Here is a 9,473-nt window from a genome sequence, read left to right as displayed (position 1 = left end):
GGGGGGGATGTGTTCAATTTAAACGTGTTTCCGCGCTGGGGGTGCGCGCCCTGCATTGTTCTCCGGCGGGCTGCAGAAGGGGGCCGCCATTGTGTGCGTGTCCGTGCGAGAGCGGGAGGCACCTTCCCCCAAGCCCGCGCCCCCTCCGGAGCGCCCCGCGGCGCCCTTTGTTGCCGGGGCGGCGAAGGGAAGCGCGGCCCCGCGGTTCTCCCCCCGCGCCGGGACCGCGGGTGCCCCCCGGGACCGGCAGCGCTGCCCCGTCCCCTGCCTCCGACGCCGGCCCGGATGCATGTTCAACAAAAACAAAAAAGAAAAAAATAAATTAAAAATTAAAAAAAAAAAAAAAATTAAAAAAAAAAAAAGGTAAAGAAAAAGGAAGAAGAAAGCAAGCCACCCGCCGCCTGTTTCCAATCAGCGCGGTACAAGTTTATGTGAGCGTGCCCCGCGGGCACCGAGCGTGCTCGGACTGCTCGGGAGAATTAAAGATGGGCGAAACGCTTCCCTCTCCTGAGCGGCGGGGGCTGCCGGGGAGCGCGGCTCCTCCCCGGCCGGCGGGGAGCGGAGCGGAGCGGAGCGGAGGGGCAGCACCGCCCGGTGCCCGCAGGCAGCGCCCGGTGCGCGGGGGGGCGGTGCGGCTGCTGCCTCCCGGAATTGTTGTTCCCGGTCACGAGCCCGGAGGAAAGGCTGGGCCTGGAACGCAACTTTCCAGCTTCAGCTGCCCCCGGGCGCCGGGGGCCGTGGAAGGGGTCTGGGCACTGCGGGCTTGGGGACTGGGTCTGGGCACTGCGGGCTTGGGGACTGGAGAAACTCCGGGGTGACCTGGGGAAGTTGGTTCCTTGCGCACGCCGAGTCCGGCGGGTTAAAAAAAAAAAACATAAAACACCCCACCAAAAACAAGCCTACAAAAAGACAAGAAAAGAAAGAGAAAAACAAAACGAAAAGGAGAAAAAAAGTGTTCAGGTTAATCGTTGCGGGTCGGGTCCGGCAGCGCCCGCGGAAGGATGCTCGGCCCGCAGAAGGATGCAGGCCCCGCGGGTCGGAGGCGCTTGGCGAAACTTCCCTTTGCCTATTCAAAATGACTGCGGTGATTTTGGTGTATTAATTGCGCCCGAAGCACGACACAAAATGTTCTAGCACACGCTAGAGGTCCCTCTCAGAGCTGTCAGACGTTAGGGTGTTTTCAGGTTGGGTTGCTCTTCATTATTTATTTTTCCCCGCTTTAACTGTTTGAACAAAACCGGCTGTCCCTTCAAATGCCAGCGCAGCGTGCGCTGTTCAAATAAGGGTGAAGAAAGATTTGTGGCTTTGCTGTTTGTGCCCTGGCTCTTTGGGCATCACTTAATAAACTGCGCTCTTGAAAAAAAAAAAAAAAAAAAAGAATGTAAACTGTATTAATTTCATGCAGTGATTTATGAGTTTTATTTGAAATAGCCTCACCGTTTGTTGTTGGGGCCAATTCCAAATTTTGTGCTCGGTTTTCTCATGTGAATCTTGCCGTGGAAGTAAACAGCGTAAAACTTGAATAAGGATACCAGGCTATGGCTTGTGGTTTTTAAAAGAGAAACATGCAAGCAAGCAAAAAGCCAAGTATTAACGTTATAAAGAGTCAATAAAGATGATGGAGGTGACTAAAAATCATTGATCCTGAGAAATTTCCATATCCAGACCGTGTTAGAGCACTAATTAGTCCCCCCAATCTTCATGTATTACAACAATATTATCACCATTTTACGGATGGAGAAACTGAGAAATAAAAAGAAGGTCACTGACTTGCCTGAAGCCATATAGCAAATAAAAGATAGATCTGGAATCAGCTAGGACAGATTTAGATCTCTTGCTGATTTGCACTTCTGTAACCATTGATTTCAGTGGAATTCTTCTGGATTTAAGTCAACTTTGGACCTTATGTGTTCCTCTGTCCCTTAGAAACACTACTTCATGTAAATTCCATTTTGACCATGAGTGAATTAGATGCAAGACTTTAGGTGGAATATTGGTGTACGTCCGCTTTTTGAAAGACAGATTACTGTGAAACTTTGGGACTCAGTTGGCTTTTGATTATTCTTATTTTTTTCCCCATTACAATTTCATTTGTCACCTCAGCGTAGTTCCTTAGTTGGGTTTTGATATTGTGAGGTTTTTTTTTTAATGAATTATTTCCTCATGACTAGTGCAGGTTTTTTTTTACTGGATTCTGAGAAGCATTTCTTACTAGATATCTCTGATTGGAACCTTTGATTTTATGTTGGCACACCCTTAGAGCACCCTAAGATTTTGCATGAGGAAAACTTCCATGCATTGCAGACCTCACTCGGGCAGAAATGAAAAATTGCGTGAACATCATATGCAAAATCTGCCAGGCTTTTCCCTGTGTAGTAGAAAAGCTGCATGTAGAAGACTTGCTCACATAGGCACTTTATTGGATTATGGTAAGTTTATGTATGGAGGAAATGCGATGTGAAGGGAAATATTCACTGATCATAACAAATGTTTGTACATTATTCAAAGTGGGGTCTCTCACAATTAACAAAATACCAAATCTGCCAGTCATAGTCAGATAGCATTTCACATGAGCCTAGCTGGGAAGGAATGATATTTTCTGCTTTCTGTATTCCGACTACTTTAGAAATATTTTCAGGATACCATAAAGCAGACACAGGCATTCAGATTGTGGTTGTGGTGCTTTACTCTTCATTTATTAATGTGTGCTGGTATATACAAACTGCCACCACTAAAGCACAATATAAAGTTCCTGCTTTCATGTCATCAGGTGAATTTAGTAAGATGCTGGCACTTCAGGGAGCTGATAGTTCCTCAGTGTTGCTGACATCGCTGCAGTGAGGGTCTGACCTGACATCCTCATGTGTGGGGAAGCAGGCTTAGAATTCGGGTATAATTAAGACTATTCCACTCCCTTCCCTCCCCCACTCCAACTTGAGCTTATGTGTCTGAAATAAGAAGCATTTAGCTGGGAATTAGCTCCACAGAGTGCATGTGGTTTGTTAAAGACCTTGTGCTGGTTCCCTGGCTGAGCAGAGTTTTCAGTGTCAGAGCTTTAGCCTCCTTTCTCATGTTCTGTGCAGTAAACTACTGTGCCTCACTTGCAGTACGTGTTCAACTCTTCTCTTGTACCAGAGGAGAAATAATGTTGATCAGAAGCAAATTTTAATGGAGATGCCTGCTGTTACTTATTTTGGATCCTTTTATGCTGTTGCAGCAGAGCCAAGTTGGATCTCCTTCCAGGAAATAAATTTAGTTAGTTGTTGGTTTTTTTTCTGACAGAAACATAATTCTTACTCTAAATGGAATCTTTTCTGTTGGTCTGTGTTGCATTTATGTTTTCTTTTTACAGCCTGGGTAAAATTCATATCTGGTATAATGCCATTGACTTCTGTGTTGTTTCACAAAGCATTAATTTGTTTTTCTGTGTTAAAAAACAGTTTTCTGTTGTCCTGCTTTCCAAAGAATACATTTATTTTTTTTTAAGAAAGAAGTTTGATTTTAGAAGGAGACAAAAATAAAATGTACATCTTCATTTTTATTTTGCCACCTTTACTACTTGTGCAGGCAGATATTTCTTCTCTTCTTTCTCTACTTCTTTGGTAAATTAAGTTGAATATGTATGTTTAGAGAATATCTATAGGCAGGAGAAGGGAGTAGCTACTATCTTCCTAGCTGATAACACCTTAAAAAAAAAAATCTTGAAGTGAAAGCATTAGCACATTCCATATTGATGATGTATGCTGTAGCTTTAATAATCTTGGGTTCTCTAATGTGTATTTTAATCATGCTTTTAATCCAGAAATCAAATGAACAACATCCCATATCCAAATGAGCCAAAGCTGATGCTGTAGAAAGTTCAGCTGTAATCCCGTGTTTATGAAGTGAATGGCTCACCTGATAACCTCTCCCTGATAGCTCCTCATCTGGCTGCTGGCCCCACTGGCGATGGAAGTCAGGGTTTGATGTGGTTGGCAGGTTTGTGCAGACGCGGCTGTGCAGGTGGTTTGTACACAGCCAAAGTCTGCGGGTGAGGGATACAAAGTTTAGGAGTGCTTGCTCGGGCAAAGGACAGCTCATCCTGACAAATTATTTAATGGCTTTTACTCAACTGGTCTTCCTTGCCCAGTGCACTCATGGATAAGGAACAGCCTTTAAAAAAAAACCCCAAAACTAAAAAAAGCACCTCTGAACAGCAGGGTTGTTCAAAGATGATAGGAAAAAAGAGTTGTCTCACACAGGTTAATGGCTCTTTCTGCTTCTCATTCTCAAACTAGACCTTTACTGTGGTTGTTCCCCCTCAGCCAGCATTTATGACTCAGTTCTGCCTCAAACCTCAGGTTCAGTATAGGCATCTATGGGATTTTCCTTATTTCCCCTAGTGTAATTCAGGATGATTTGCAAGACAGAGTCACAGGCATGTGCATCTCACTTTGACTCTGTGATTGTGGTTGCCTCTATCTAATAGGCTGCTGGAGAGGGAACAAAACTTTCTCCTACTGCTGTACTAGGCTTTGTCAGACCTCATCTGCCTGCCTTTAGCTCCCACAGATGATGTCAGAAGCCACATCATGATTGGATCAGGCAGAAATTATGAGGTTGTCTGAGGCAAAATATCTCCAGAAGACATGAGGAAATGTTAATATTTCTGCGTAAGTCACGGGTGAAGCTTAATCTGTAGCACAGTGTGCATCTCTGAGCATTCATCTTTGAGGAAGGTGAGCTTCAGCTGGAACCACAGCTAGAAGGATGACTGGGAAATGGACCGTCTGTCTTTTGAAAGGAGATTAGAAGAGGCTTTAGCAATGTGTGTACTCTGCAAAATGATATGGAAATTCCCTGTGAAGTCACACAGGTAGTGAATCCCAGAAAGGAGAGAAGTAGCTATTCAAGCTAAATGACAATAAACATGGATGTAAACTGGGCCTGTTTAGGCAGTAGTTTCCCAGAACACTTTTGAATACAGCATTGAAAGTGAGACCTTAGATTTGGTAATACTCTGTTTTGTGCGTGCCTTTAAAACCTGGGCTGCTTGGAGAATATTTCCAAAAAGGTACCTCAGTGACCTTAGTTGTGACCAATAGGCTATGATTGACTAAGTTTTTTTCATGCACATTTCTGTTAGTGGACAAAACAGTTAGATTTTCTAAAGAATATACACATTTTTACATGTGTGTGCATATATATGTATATACGTGTCAACAATCAATTTCCAAAAAACACTATTTATTTTGAATGTTCCTTAGACAGAAATTTGAAAAACACCAAATTACATAAACATTTTTAAAACCGCTGAATTTTTCACAGAGGAAGAATCAATATCTGTTTTTATAATCAGTGAAAATTTTGCATAAGTTTTGTCAATGGGAGGAATTTCTGATTTGCTCTTCACATAGGATCCTTAGTTTATTTTCATTACAGCTGTAAAACTATTTTTCTGTAGTTCTTCATTTTTTCCAAGTTAGACCTTTAATGTTTGCAGTTTTCTTGTGATTTATTTAGTGGCATTCACTTTATTTTCAACACATTCTATAAGGAGAGGGGAGATTTAGCATAGAAACATAAGAAAAAAAGCAAAAAGTCCTTTTTCTTTTCCTTTTTCTTATTTTTCCTTTTTTTCTTTTCCTTTTTTTCTTTTCCTTTTTCTTTTCCTCACTTTCTTACAAAAAAACCTTAAAAACATCCTCTCGATCATCCAGTCACCCAGTCAACTTTCACCGCACTGATTTTCTTGCATGCCTGGTCTATAAATCCTGGTGGGGCAGGACCATCTCCCCTCCTTCAGCAGAGCAGTGCAGGTATTCAACAATTAATAATACCTCCTGCTATCAGGTATTCAACAATTAATAATAGCTCCTGCTATCAGGTATCCAACAATTAATAATAGCTCCTGCTATCAGTGTTGCCAGGAGAGAAGAGAGGAGAGGAGCGGCTGGCATTGAGTATAACTCCGAGTAACTGATGGAAACCAAAGAATCCAGAGGGGCTGCCGAAGAAGCTGAAAGTTTACTTCCTAAAGAGCACTTTGCCTTAAAAGAGGCTTATTTCCCTCTCTAAAGTGACCCTGGCGGCGGCGTTAGGTGGAAGAGATGCTTAGAACAGCTTACAGAGGGAGTACAGGTCCAGCAGCATGATCTCAGAGCTGTCAGGGGATGAAGGGAGCAGCCCCCACTTCTCCACGATCTAGGGAATGGAATGAAATGGGGGTCTCTAGCTAAAATACCGATGCAGGTCTCCCAGAGATGTACTGCTTTCTAAACAAGACAAGACTCACCTAGAGGTTTAGTTAAGTTGCCCTAAGAGAGATTGATGGGCCATCCATTCAGCACAGGGGATCGCTGCTGAATAATTCACAGATCGTTATCATTTCTGTAGCCCATTATGTACCCATTACACCAAATCTTTTCTAAACACTAAGGAGAGATAATCCATGAGCTAAGGACCACTGACACAAGATAAACAGACATTCCTGGCTTGCCGGTAACAGGCAGGTTTGACATCATTTATCTATAGCAGCTGTTCTGTTCTGCTCTAAGTGGGATGGCAGGAAAGGGGTTTGACAGGCTTAACATCTGTATGGGAGAGGGCCTGTAGTGATGTCAGGGCGGCTGTCCCGGCTGGTGGCTGGCTGTAGGTGAAGGCATGAAGACCATTATGGGGAAAAAATGAGAAAAAGGCTGACTAAATCGGCAGAGGACAATTTACACCCTGATTATCAAACTCTGGGGGCTCACAGATGCAGGGAGGTTGGGGAGAGCCTTGAAGACTGGTGAAAGTCCAATGGAGGAATTCAAAGAGAGTCAAAAGGGAGAGCTGGGGCGGGTAGGACTCCATTCTGTGTGAACAAGCAAAAGGCCAATGGGTTTATTCTAGGCATTCAAGAGATGGTCACTGATGAGATCCAGGTGGAATCTTACATGGATCTGCAGCTTGGAGAAGGGGGAGAGAAGCAGAGGAGTTCAAGATGGCTGCAGATGTGAGCTGAGAGACAAAATGAGAAAGTGCAACCTTCCATATCCTCCAGTTTTTCCTTACAGTGGCCTCTGTGGTACAAAAATAGACTGGGATTCCTGGAGGCAAAATGAGGACATGATTTTTGCTATTAGCAGAAAACTGAATTTCTAGGGCTGATAATGCTGTTTCAAGGAAGAGACTTCCTGAGAAACCAGTAGGCAGGAGCATTCCTGTTTGGGAAGAACTCTGGTCAGGAGTAAAACAGTTTGTTCTTTCTCAGGAAGAGAGGTGGTTCTTTCAGGGAAAACACTGGCTTTGGAGAAGCATTTTCTTTAACCCAAAAAATCTGTATTTGTTACTGGCTGCGTACAGTCTTTCCTTTTTTTCCTTAGTCTTCCTCAAGTATTTACATCAATGTCCTGCAACTGAGAGTACCACAGGTTGCTGAGAGATAAGCTGTAGAGTGATATCCTTATTCATTTATAAGCTAACGCCTTTTTAAATTCCATTAGGTGCCCTCCTGTTTTATGAAGGGCATCTGATTTCTCCTTCACACCATTCCTTATTTTACATACCTCAATTCCATCATCTTTTACTGTTTTCCTTTCTAAATGAAATAGTTCTGGTTTTAATCTTTTTGTTTAGAAATACCCCCACATGTCTCTAATCTTTTTTGTTGCCTTTGGCTATCTAGTGCAGCTATCTATCACTCCCATCTTGCTTCTCACTGGATCTTTTAAAGCTAGTTCCAAAGTCATCAGCGTGAAAGAGACTGAAGGATGGTCTTGTGGTTAAAGTATATTACTGAGACTCCAAAGTTCTTCTTCCAGATCTCCTGCCCTATGACCTCAGACTAATCTCTTGGCTGCAGAGTTTCACAGTTTCCCTTTCAGTTCCAGAAAATACAATGGGGAAATCTCAAGCAAAATATATTAAGTGTTTCTCCGTGTCTAGATGGAAATTATTCTAGATGCATAGCCATATTAAATGTAGTGGTTTTGATTGTTTTTCCACAAGGCATGTGTGTTGAAATTTGTAACTTCTCCCTGACTCTTTGATTGTATGGTGCTGGACTGTTTCTTATTTGTTACACTCCTCTGATATTAGGTTCCAAACATATTCAATTAAGTAATTTCTTTTTGTTATTATATGGTGAGCTTCATATGGAAAGTATGAGTTACTAACAATTTGGACCAAACAGACATCTGCCTTTCATGTATCCTTGGGGACTTGGAAAGTCAGCTCAGTCCTGATGGAAGTGAAAAACAGGATAAAATTCTGACGTTTTACGTGTCGGACACAGCCTGTTCCTGGGAGACACAAGGTACCCCTAACTCCCACTCATACTTCCCACGTGTGGGATCTAGACCAAGGTATTGCTGGCTTTCCTCCAGTCTACACAAACTAATTATCCACAACCTGTCAAGGCTCTTGCAAGGAGCATAAGACTGGCCCATCTGGTTCCCTCCTCTGACGTTTTCAGCAGAGCCTGGCTGTTACATATTTCTAGCACCTCTATCAGTCTCCAAAAGCCCACGTTAGGTCTGGGGCACCTTAGTGCCTGGGTGTGTCATTTGGTGCCTCATTTCTGGCACACAGGAGCCAAGAGTACTCTGGATGAGTGTACATTGCTGTCACAGCCCCACACTCCAAGGAATCTCCCAAGCACACACCTTCCCAAGTGCCATCACTTGCTGCAAAAAGGTCATGTGTCAGGCAGTGGGAGGAGAGATCTATGAGGTGTCTGAACTATAAAACCTTTCTTTTTAAATCTTCTTGTGCCACAAAAGATGCTGGAAAAATACACTTTGATAGGATGCTATTTCAGCTGAATGACAAAAGCAAGCTGTTTAGATATTTGTAGCATAAAACTAAGGAAAACTATATTGTGCTTTAAACTGGTTTGTTTTCTGTTTTTGTTTTTTTTCTGCTTGTTTTCCCCCAAGCCCCACAGCTCGTTTTTTGGGTGTTTTTTTTTGCCTTGATGTCCCTCTTTCCCTTTGTAAATAGATAGTCAGATCCTGCTTTCATGAATCTCTCAGATGGCATTGTCTGCTCCTTCCACTGGAGCTCAAACCTCTGTACATGTTCCTGTGCAAGCCCCAGGAAATTTGGTGCTCTTCTGGTCTCTGTGAAAAGAGGCCAGTCCTGGCAGACTCCTGATAACCCCATTCAGGTCAATGGGCTTGTTTGTTTGATTAAGGATAACACACAAGGATGCTCAGGGGTGTTGAGACATCAAGAATGTTTGCAGCTTTAAAAAAGAAAAAGGGTAGTTTGGATTTTGGTGGGGTTTGGAGTGCTTTGTCTCACTTATGCCTTATAGCTGGCATTTTGTCATAGCCTTCTGCTCACTAGCATTCCCATGACACATGAACATGCTCAAAGAAATTTCCTGTGAGAAGTCAGTGGGCCTCATTACATTTTCAAAGTTTAGAGCTGTGATCCTCTTTGTCCCTCTACATGGGCAGCTGGCCCTGCCAGATTCTGATTGCTTATGTGAACATTTGATAAATCTC

This window comes from Parus major, chromosome 2, assembly GCF_001522545.3.
Source record: "Parus major isolate Abel chromosome 2, Parus_major1.1, whole genome shotgun sequence".
Taxonomy (NCBI): domain Eukaryota; kingdom Metazoa; phylum Chordata; class Aves; order Passeriformes; family Paridae; genus Parus; species Parus major.
The sequence above is the reverse complement of the archived record's forward strand: the minus strand, read 5'-3'. Positions refer to the sequence as shown.